This window comes from Pan paniscus, chromosome 1, assembly GCF_029289425.2.
Source record: "Pan paniscus chromosome 1, NHGRI_mPanPan1-v2.0_pri, whole genome shotgun sequence".
In the NCBI taxonomy this organism is placed as follows: Eukaryota; Metazoa; Chordata; class Mammalia; order Primates; family Hominidae; genus Pan; species Pan paniscus.
Window position 1 is genome coordinate 99,351,144 of NC_073249.2, and position 10,484 is coordinate 99,361,627.

A 10,484-nucleotide genomic window follows, 5' to 3' on the forward strand; every position below is an offset into this window, starting at 1 on the left:
TTAGGCGTCCTGTGGCTTTGAGGACAAGGGCAGGTGAACTTTTGAGGGCGAGAGTGGGAGAAAACCAGACAGTAAATGGTAGTAATTTCCCTTTAACTATACATTTTATTTTACGTGGTCCTTACAGCAAGTAGCAAAACTTAAGAGCATAGACTGGGGAACCAGACAGACCTAGTGTAAATTCTGGATCTGCCATTAACTATGTAATTTTGGGAAAATTATTTAACTTCTCATATTTATTTAATAGAGACCGGGGGCGGGAGGGGGGGGCGGGTCTCACTATGTTGGCCAGGGTAGTCTCGAACTCCTGGCCTCAAGCAATCCCTCCCCTCCCCCCCCACCAAACTGCCACCGCGCTCCGGCCTCCCAGAGTTCTGGAATTACAGGCATGAGCCACCTTGCCTGACCTATTTAATTTCTCTAAGCCTCAATTTTCTCAACTATAAAATGAGAATAGTGTTACTCCCAATTGTTGAGTTAAATTTTATGTAAATCGTCTAGTGTGGCCCATGGTTTTTTGGTAATGGGCAAAAGCAACAAGAAGCTATTATGATAAATGAGTGTAACAGTTTTATTTTTTAATTTTGAGACAAGGTCTCACCGTTGCCCAGGCTGGAGTGCAGGGGTACAATCATGGCTCACTGCAGTCTCGACCTCCTGGGCTCAACTGACCACCTCAGCCTCTGGAGTAACCACTTTAAAGCTGGAGCAAAGATGGCCGCGCGCAGTGGCTCACGCTGTAATCCCAGCACTTTGGGAGGCCGAGGCAGGTGGATCACCTGAGGTCAGGAGTTCTAGACCAGCCTGGCCAACATGGTGAAACCCCGTCTCTACTAAAAATACAAAAATTAGCTGGGCGTGGTGGTGGGCACCTGTAATCCCAGCTACTTGGGAGGCCGAGGCGGGTGGATCACCTGAGGTCAGGAGTTCTAGACCAGCCTGGCCAACATGGTGAAACCCCATCTCTACTAAAAATACAAAAATTAGCTGGGCGTGGTGGTGGGCGCCTATAATCCCAGCTACTTGGGAGGCTGAGACAGGAGAATCGCTTGAACCCGGGAGGTGGAGGTTGCAGTGAGCCGAGATCACGCCATGCACTCCAGCCTGGGGGACAAGAGCGAGACTTCATCTCAAAACAAAACAAAAACAAAAAAGCTGGAATCAAGAATCTGCAGAGGTCAGTTTGAGTCCCTTTATACTCATGGTGCTTAATAGGGACTTTATAGACCTTTTAATCTTTTTTTTTTTTTTTTTTTGAGATGGAGTTTCACTCTTGTTGCCCAGGCTGGAGTGCAGTGGCGCGATCTCGGCTTACCGCAACCTCCGCCTCCCCAGGTTCAAGCGCTTCTCCTGCCTCAGCCTCCCGAGTAGCTGGGATTACAGGCATGTGCCACCCCAGGCCCAGCTAATTTTGTATTTTTAGTAGAGACAGGGTTTCTCCATGTTGGTCAGGCTGGTCTCGAACTCCCAGCATCAGGTGATCCGCCTGCCTCAGCCTCCCAAAGTGCTGGGATTACAGGCGTGAGCCACCATGCCCGGCTGAGACCTTTTAATCTTACAGATGAGGAATTTAAGGTCAAACAGCAAGTGCTGATGGTGATTTCTGAATCCAAGCTTGGTTCTCTTTTACCACACCATGCTTTCTCTAGAAGAGTTTGCTCCCAGTATACTCCCCCATCACCTCAGAAAGAGGTGCCTGACTAGAATTTTAGCTCTCTGCTCCCTACATAAGCCCTTTGCCTCTAACTCCTATCCCAGCTCTCAACTTCCTTTATCCTTTCTCTTCCCTCTCCCTGATACATCTAGGACACAGGACTAGGTAAATTTCATCAAATTTACTCAGTAAATATGGGAACATGGTCAGATTTGTAGTAAAGTATGAAGGGAAACTGACTTGGGGGTAGCCATCAGGCTGTCAGTAATTCTCATTAGTCCCCTCACCTGGAGGTGGGGATGGTTAGAGTTGGTTCTGAAGTTTCAATGGTGATAGAATCAAGGGTTGTAGAGGAAGAGGTGTCAGAAAAAGCAGTTTAATCAAGGTTTCCAGAGAGACCAGGTTTCCCGGGCAGGGCAGTTGATCTGAGTCACAAGAGCCTCCATGGATCTTGGGTCCATCTTCTGGTAGACACCCTGAAATACAAAGAGAAAGAGACAAGAGTGCGGGAGAGGAAGATAACTTGTGTGTGTGTGGTTTGGAGAAGGTAGTTAAGAATTTTTAAATGGCATTCAGAAAGGGTGGCAACAGGCAGAATTCTTCTCATGCCTCTGCACCAAAAGGGGAAAGGTGTATTGCAGGCAACAAAATGGTAGGTGCCCAATAATTATTGAATCAAGTATGTACCAATCACTGTATTGATTTGATGCTCTCATTTACTAACTGCTTACTGTGTGCAATGCAGTGAGCTGGGTGCTGAGGGGATGCCGATCAATCAACTACCACATCATCACCTATGTAACTTGTGTTGCAGTGGAGGAAGGAAGGAATGTTGAGTTATTCCATCCGCCCTCTGTAAGAAGCAAGCAAGCAAGTAAGCAAGCGCAAGAGCAAGCTAAGGCCAATTCATGAGTTACTGGTTCTTCTACAACTTCGGACTTGTGACTAGCATATGCCTCAGTATTGGGGAATTTTAATCCATTAGTCAGCCTAGGAAAAATCTATTCTTTTTTTTTTTTTTTTTTTTTTTTGAGGTGAAGTCTTGCTCTGTTGCCCGGCTGGAGTGCAGTGGCATGATCTCGGCTCACTGCAACCTCCGCCTCCTGGGTTCAAGTGATCCTCCTGCCTCAGCTTCCCCAGTAGCTGGGATTACAGGTGTATGCCACCACACCCAGCTAATTTTTTTTGAGTCAGAGTCTTGCTCTGTCGCCGAGGCTGGAGTGCAGTGGTGCTATCTTGGCTCACTGCAACCTCTGCCTCCCGGGTTCAAGTGATTCTTCTGCCTCAGCCTCCTGAGTAGCTGGGATTACAGGTGCGCGCCACCACGCTCGGCTAATTTTTGTATTTTTAGTAGAGACAGGGTTTCACCATGTCAGGCTGGTCTCAAACTCCTGACCTTGTGATCCGACCACCTTGGCCTCCCAAAGTGCTGAGATTACAGGCGTGAGCCACTGTGCCCGGCCTGTTTTTTGTTTTTTGAGATAGAGTTTCACTCTTGTTGCTCAGGCTGGAGTGCAATGGCACGATCTTGGCTCACTGCAACCTCCGACTCCCAGATTCAATCGATTCTCCTGCCTCAGCCTCCCGAGTAGCTGGGATTACAGGCGCCCGCCACCACACCTGGCTAATTTTTTGTATTTTTAGTAGAGATGGGGTTTCACAATGTTGGCCAGGCTGGTCTTGAACTCCTGACCTCAGGTGATCCACCTGCCTTGGCCTCCCAAAGTGCTGCGTTTACAGGCGTGAGCCACCATGCCTGGCTTGAAACATCTATTCTTAAAACTTGGGCTGTTGCCCCTCCACCCTAGACTACTACTGAACACCCAGTGCTATGCCTTCACTATTTCACCTAATTCCTAAAACAACTATGTCAAGTATACTCCCTTTAAAACAGGAAAATGATTCTCAAAGAAGTAAAGCCCCCAGTCTATCTGAATGCAAAGCCCTTGTTGTTTATGCTATGCCATACTGCCTCTCAGGGACCAGATTGGTCATAATATGTCAGGTTATAAGATTCTGATACTTGTGGCCAAATAGGCCTTTGATATAGGGTAAAAGAGGTGGGTCCAATAGAAAGCCAAGAAAAGAGGCGTCTTCCGACTTTTCTCTACCAGATTAAGGTTAAGGAAAAAAGTGTGCAGAAAATAAAGCTAGATTTCCACAGAAGTGCAGGAAAAAGGGAATCCACAGTGAAGGGTGTCCTAGGCCCTTAGTAAAATTTTAGGAAATTCTCAGCTTAACTCCACTTTTGGAATAGAAATTCCAAGGTGACTAGAGTCCTAGTTCAGAAGGTATTGTTTTTATAGCTTTAAACTACATGTAACTTTAAACTACATGTAAATATTTTCCACTTGTCCTCAGGATCAGCACATACCTCCAAATCTATCTTACTTCTTAGAAGCACTAAAGATGTAGAAAATATATTTGGCTGGGTGTGGTGGCTCACGCCTGTAATCCCAACACTGGAGGCTGAGGCAGTGGGATTGCTTGAGTCCAGGAGTTCGACAACAGCCTGGACAACATAGTGAGACCCCCATCTCTACAAAAAATAAAAAATTAGCTGGGCATGGTGGTATGTGCCTTGGGAGGCTAAGGTGGGAAGATTGCTTGAGCCCAGGAGATCCAGTGCAGTGAAGCGTGATTGCACCACTGTACTGCAACCTGGGCAACAGAATGATACCCTGTCTCAAAAAAAAAAAAAAAAAAAAAAAAAAAAAAAAAAAAAAAAAAGAGAGAAGGCAGAGGCCGGGCACAATGGCTCATGCCTGTAATCCCAGCACTTTGGGAGGCCGAGGTGGGCGGATCACGAGGTCAGGAGATCGAGACCACCCTGGCTAACATGGTGAAACCCCGTCTCTACTAAAAATACAAAAAATTAGCTGGGCGTGGCAGCATGCACCTGTAGTCCCACCTACTCGGGAGCTGAGGCAGAATGGCGTGAACCCGGGAGGCGGAGCTTGCAGTGAGCCGAGATCGCACCACTGCACTCCAGCCTGGGCAACAGAGCAAGACTCCGTCTCAAAAAAAAAAAAAAAAAAAAAAGAGAAGGCTGGATGCAGTGGCTCACGCTTGTAATCTCAGCATTTGGGAGGCTGAGGCAGGTGGATCTGAGGTCAGGAGTTCGAGATCAGCGTGGCCAACATAGTGAAAGCCCGTCTTTACTAAAAATACAAAAATTAGCCGGGTGCGGTGGCTCACGCCTGTAATCCCAGCACTTTGGAAGGCTGAGGCGGGCAGATCACATGAGGTCGGGAGTTGGAGACTAGCCTGACCAACATGGAGAAACCTCGTCTCTACCAAAAATACACAATTAGCCAGGTGTGGTGGCACATGCCTGTAATCCCAGCTACTTGGGAGGCTGAGGCAGGAGAATGGCGTGAACCCGGGAGGCGGAGCTTGCAGTGAGCCGAGATTGCGCCACCGCACTCCAGCCTGGGTGACAGAGCGAGACTCTGTCTCAAAAAAAAAAAAAAAAAAAAAAAAGCCTGGTGTGGTGGCGCATGCCTGTGGTCCTAGCTACTTGGGAGGCTGAGGTGGGAGAATCACTTGAACCCTGGAGGCAGAGATTGCAGTGAGCCGAGATCGTGTCACTGCACTCCAGCCTGGGCAACCAAACAAGAATCCGTCTCAAAGGAAAAAAAAAAAAAGATATTAGAGGTTAAAAAAAAAAAGGAATAAGGTAAAATATATAAAGAAAGGATTATGAGGCCGGGTGTGGTGGCTCATACCTGTAATCCCAGCACTTTGGGAGGGTGAGGTGAGCAGATCACTTGAGGTCAGGAGTTCAAGACCAGCCTGGCCAACATGGTGAAACCCATCTCTACTAAAAACACAAAAAATTAGTTGGGCATGGTGGTGCACGCCTGTAGTCCCAGCTATTCGGGAGGCTGAGGCAGGAGAATCGCTTGAACCTGGGAGGTGGAGGTTGCAAGGAGTTAAGATCATGCCACTGCACTCCAACCTGGGAGACAGAACAAGACTCTGTCTCAAAAAAAAAAAAAAAAGAAAAAGAAAGAAAAGAAAGGATTATGTCATTGCTAACAAAAACCTTTGGGGCCCAAAGAAGTAGCCAAAGTAGTGGCTAAAGGCACAAGTGGTAGGGAAGTTAGGTTTATTTTTTAAAAAATAATTCCCTAGTAATGTAAGTGGAAGATCTGGGATGGGGCCAATCTTTAACTTTGCTTTAAAATGCCATCATAGGCTGGGCATGGTGCCCCACACCTATAATCCCAGCACTTTGGGAAGCCAAGGCAGAGGACCGTTTGAACCCAGGAATTCAAGACCAGCCTGGATAACATAGTGAGATCCCATCTCTACAAAAATAAAAAAAATTAGCTGGGCATGGTGGTGCATGCCTGTAGTCCCAGCTACTCAGGAGGCTGAGGTGAGAGTTGCTTCAGCCCAGGAGTTGGGTTACAGTGAGCTATGATTATGACACTGCACTCCAGCATGTACAACAGAGTGAGGCCCCCGTCTCTAAAAATAAAATAAAAGGGCTGGGCATGGTGGCTCATGCCTGTAATCCCAGCACTTTGGGAGGCCGAGGCGGGTGGATCACCTGAGGCCAGGAGTTTGAGGCTAGCCTGGCCAACATGGCGAAACACCGTCTCTACTAAAAATACAAAAATTCGCTGGGCGTGGTGGCGGGCACCTGTAATCCCAGCTACTTGGGAGGCTGAGGCAGAATTGCTTGAACCAGGAGGTGGAGGTTGCAGTGAGCCGAGATCGCGCCATTGCACTCCACCCTGGGTGACAAGAGCGAAACTCCATCTCAAAATTAATAAAATAAAATAAAATAAAATCAGGCCGTGCACAGTGGCTCACGCCTGTAATCCCAGCAGTTTGGGAGGCCGAGGTGGGTGGATCACCTGAGGTCAGAAGTTCTAGACCAGCGTGACCAACATGGTGAAACCCTGTCTCTACTAAATAATAATAAAAAAAAATTAGCCAGGCATGGTGGCACATGCCTATAATCCCAGCTACTTGGGAGACTGAGGCAGGAGAATCATTTGAACCTGGGAGGCAGAGGTTGCAGTGAGCCTAGATTTCGCCATTGCACTCCAGCCTGGGCAAAAAAGAATGATACTCCGTCTCAAAAAATAAACTAAATAAAATAAATAAAAATAAAATCAATAAAATAAAATGCCACAATGTGTCCGGGAACAGTGCCTCATGTCTGTAATCCCAACATTTTGGGAGGCCAAGGCAGGAGGACTGCTTGAGCCCAGGAGTTTATGACCAACCTGGGCAACAAAGCATGACCCTGTCTCTATTAAAAAAAAAAAAAAAAAGAAAAGCCACAATGGGAGAGAATGTTCAGCCACATTTGCTGAATGAGTAAAGAGGTAAAAGCTTTCTGTCAGGGGCATGGATAAATTGAACTTTGACTTTGAAAACAAACCCTTGGGCTCACCTAAAATCTCTACTAAGATTTCCCTTCCCAGAACATCTCTTGGGGCTGTAGAAGAAAAACAAGCAGACACTCCCAGCCCAGCTCTTACACAACTGATATGTCAGGTCAGGGCAAAAAGAGGAGATCCGCCAAACACAGGAGCTAGTCTAGGTAGGGATGTGTCCATTTAGGTTCCACGCTAAAGTAAAAAACAAAGGGAAGGACAAAGTACTCTAAAAGAAGGTCCTAGATAACATCTGTAGAAGGAAATACAGGTTGAGTATCCTTATTTGAAATATTTGGGACCAGAAGTGTCTGATTTTGAATCTTTTCAGATTTTGGAATATTTGCATTATACTTACTGCTTGAGCATCCCTAATCTGAAAATCCGAAATCCTCCAATGAGCATTTCCTTTGAGTGTCATTTTCGTGCTCAGATTTTGGACTTTGGATTTGGGATGCTCAACCTGCATACAACTGAGGCCCACTTCTAAATAATAAAGATTTCAAATCATTTCCTAATCACTATTGCCCTTGGCAATGATTGACTATCTTCAGTGTTGTCTCATGTAGGTGCAAAGGACTGTTAGCCAGGGAGGAGGGAGAAACAGAGGAAAGGGATGCTGTCGGTCTCCTTTCTACCCATTCCAACTGAAACACCCCAAGAAAAATGTAGCAAGTTTCAAGTCCTTTTCTCTCCTCTCCCACAAATTATGTGGCAAAGGATATGAGTAATTCTCAAAAATAAGGGGACACAATGGGGATGAGGAAGATTGCTGGAATATCCAATTTACCATGACCCTGAACATGTCCAGGGTAGACTGGTTTAGCCAACTCTCAAGTCAAACACAAAAACCTGCAACCTGCATTTGTGTTTTCCTTTTGAGACGGCGTCTCACTCTGTCACCCAGGCTGGAGTGCAATGGCACAATCTTGGCTCACTGCAACCTCTGCTTCCCGGGTTCAAGCGATTCTCCTGCCTCAGCCTCCCAAGTAGCTGGGATTACAGGTGCGTGCCACCATGCCCAGCTAATGTCCCCCCCTCCCCCTACTCCGAGACAGAGTCTTGCTCTGTCACCCAGGCTGGAATGCAGTGGTGCAATCTTGGCTCACTGCAACCTCCGCCTCCCAGGTTTAGGCGATTCTCCTGCCTCAGCCTCCTGAGTAGCTGGGATTACAGGCACGTGCCACCACGCCCAGCTAATTTTTGTATTTTTAGTAGAGATGGGGTTTCACCATATTGGCCAGGCTGGTCTCAAACTCCTGACCTCGTGATCCGCCTGCCTTGGCCTCCCAAAGTGCTGGGATTACAGGCGTGAGCCACCACGCCTGGCCCTAATTTTTGTATTTTTAGTAGACAGGGCTTTGTCATATTGTCCAGGTTGGTCTTGAACTCCTGATCTCAAGTGATCTGCCCGCCTTAGCCTCCCTAAGTGCTGGGATTACAAGCGTGAGCCACCACGCCTAGTCTGTATTTGTGTTTCCTCAGTTGGCACTGAAGAATTCACTAGCCCCTCCACCCATATCTGTATTCTCAATTTTTGATTCTTCCCTAGGTGTGAACAAAGGATAGAAAAACGTAACATTTAAAAAAGGAAATGTACAGTTGGCTCTGTCTGGGGGTTCTGCATCTATGGATTCAACCAACCACAAAAGTATTCAGGAAAAGGTAATAAACAAATTAAAAGTAACACAAATTTCAAAACATACTGTATACAACTATGTACATAGCACTCACATTGTATTAGGTATTAGTAATCTAGAGATGATTTAAAATTTACTGGATGATGTGTGTAGGTTATATGCAAATACTATGCCATTGTATGTAGGGGACTTGAGCATCTGTGGATTTTGGTATCCATGGGGGTCCTGGAACCTGGTATCCTTCATGGATACCGAGGAGGGTTGACTGTAACTGCAATGATCAACTTTTACATAGATGTTGGCCTTCTTATCCTCTTCCCCTCAAACTTGTAACTAAGCAAAGCCTTCTCCTTTCCCCAGCAATTAATTAAAAGTAACTGATATTTAGTTTTACACTGCACTTGCTTCTTTGCTTTAGAGTGCTTCTATTTCCTTCTACATGGGGAAGACAGAACAGGATGTTTACTTAAGGGCCAATCTCTCTTACCGATGACCCTCTCGTAGCCTTGCCTATGCAGCCTCAGTGAGTTATTACTTAGCAATTGTGAACAGCAGCTGACCGGACTTGTCCATACAGTTACTCATAAACAAGTATGAGAAACGCCCCAATACCCCAAAACCCATTCTGATTGTGTTTGCATTGCTACGTCTACATACATGAAGGAATAACTCATCCCTGCTACACAAGATTGGCTTACATTAAAAAAAAAAATTAGGCAGAGGAAATTATGAATAACATGCCCAGAAAACCTAATGAGGAAGTCTCAAAGCTGTTGCTTCTTTAGGGGTAGATATAGAAATCAGGTGGGCAAGTCAAGGTCCCAAGAGACAAGGAAAAAAGGGTGAGCCAGATTCCAGTACAGTGGTACACCCTACCTGCTGGGTGTGTTCCCAGGCCACTGCTATTTAAGTGTCTGGTGACACATGTACGTACCTTCACATAAGCAAGGCTGCTATTTAGAGCCTTCTACCCTGCCACTGACCCAGGCCTGGCCCAGATGCAGTGACTATCCCTCTTTACCCCTTACAGCCAGCATTCCAACCCAGCCTCACTGGGTTATGAACAAGGGATGGGGTAAGACAGAAGGGTTAAGTGTGGCTTCTGCACAACAGATTGCCAATATGCAGGAAGGGCAGATGTGGGCAAATAATTGGCCAGAAGGATCCCTGCTACCACCCCAAACCCCCAATTCTATGCTTGCTTTAAAAATGCTTCTTGGCTCACAGTTGCACAACCTTTTGAAGACATGCACAAAAAATTATTAATACAGTATATCCCACTTCACCAACCACTCCCTGAACATCTAGAACTCACCTGACCCATTATCCCTTTCCAAAATTCAATTACACAAAGGATCAAACAGAAAACCCACAAGGCCATAAAGATCTTAAGAGGCTCAGATTGCCTTCAGTGACATTAAGTGCAGAAGTCAAAGGGGACATCTGGAAAAGATCAACATGAGGGGAAAAGTCAACCACACAACAAAGGAAACCATACTTTATTAAACTGGAAAACAAAATATTGGGGACAAAGGGATTAAAAAAAAAGGAACATCTGGAAGAGAGTAAAGTGCAAGTGGTCACGAAGTGGGTGGTCTGTGGTATCTCTGTGTATGCCTGAGAAATGTGTGGGCGCACACACCACTACTCCCACCCCCATACCCTTGGACCAAAAGCCAATACAACCATATCTTCTGGGATATATCCAGGCTTTTCCTTCTGCATTCTCTAGTTGGTTTCACCTTCGGCCCTGGACAGTCAGGTTGGGTCTTTGCTAGAGAAAACTTAGGTTTT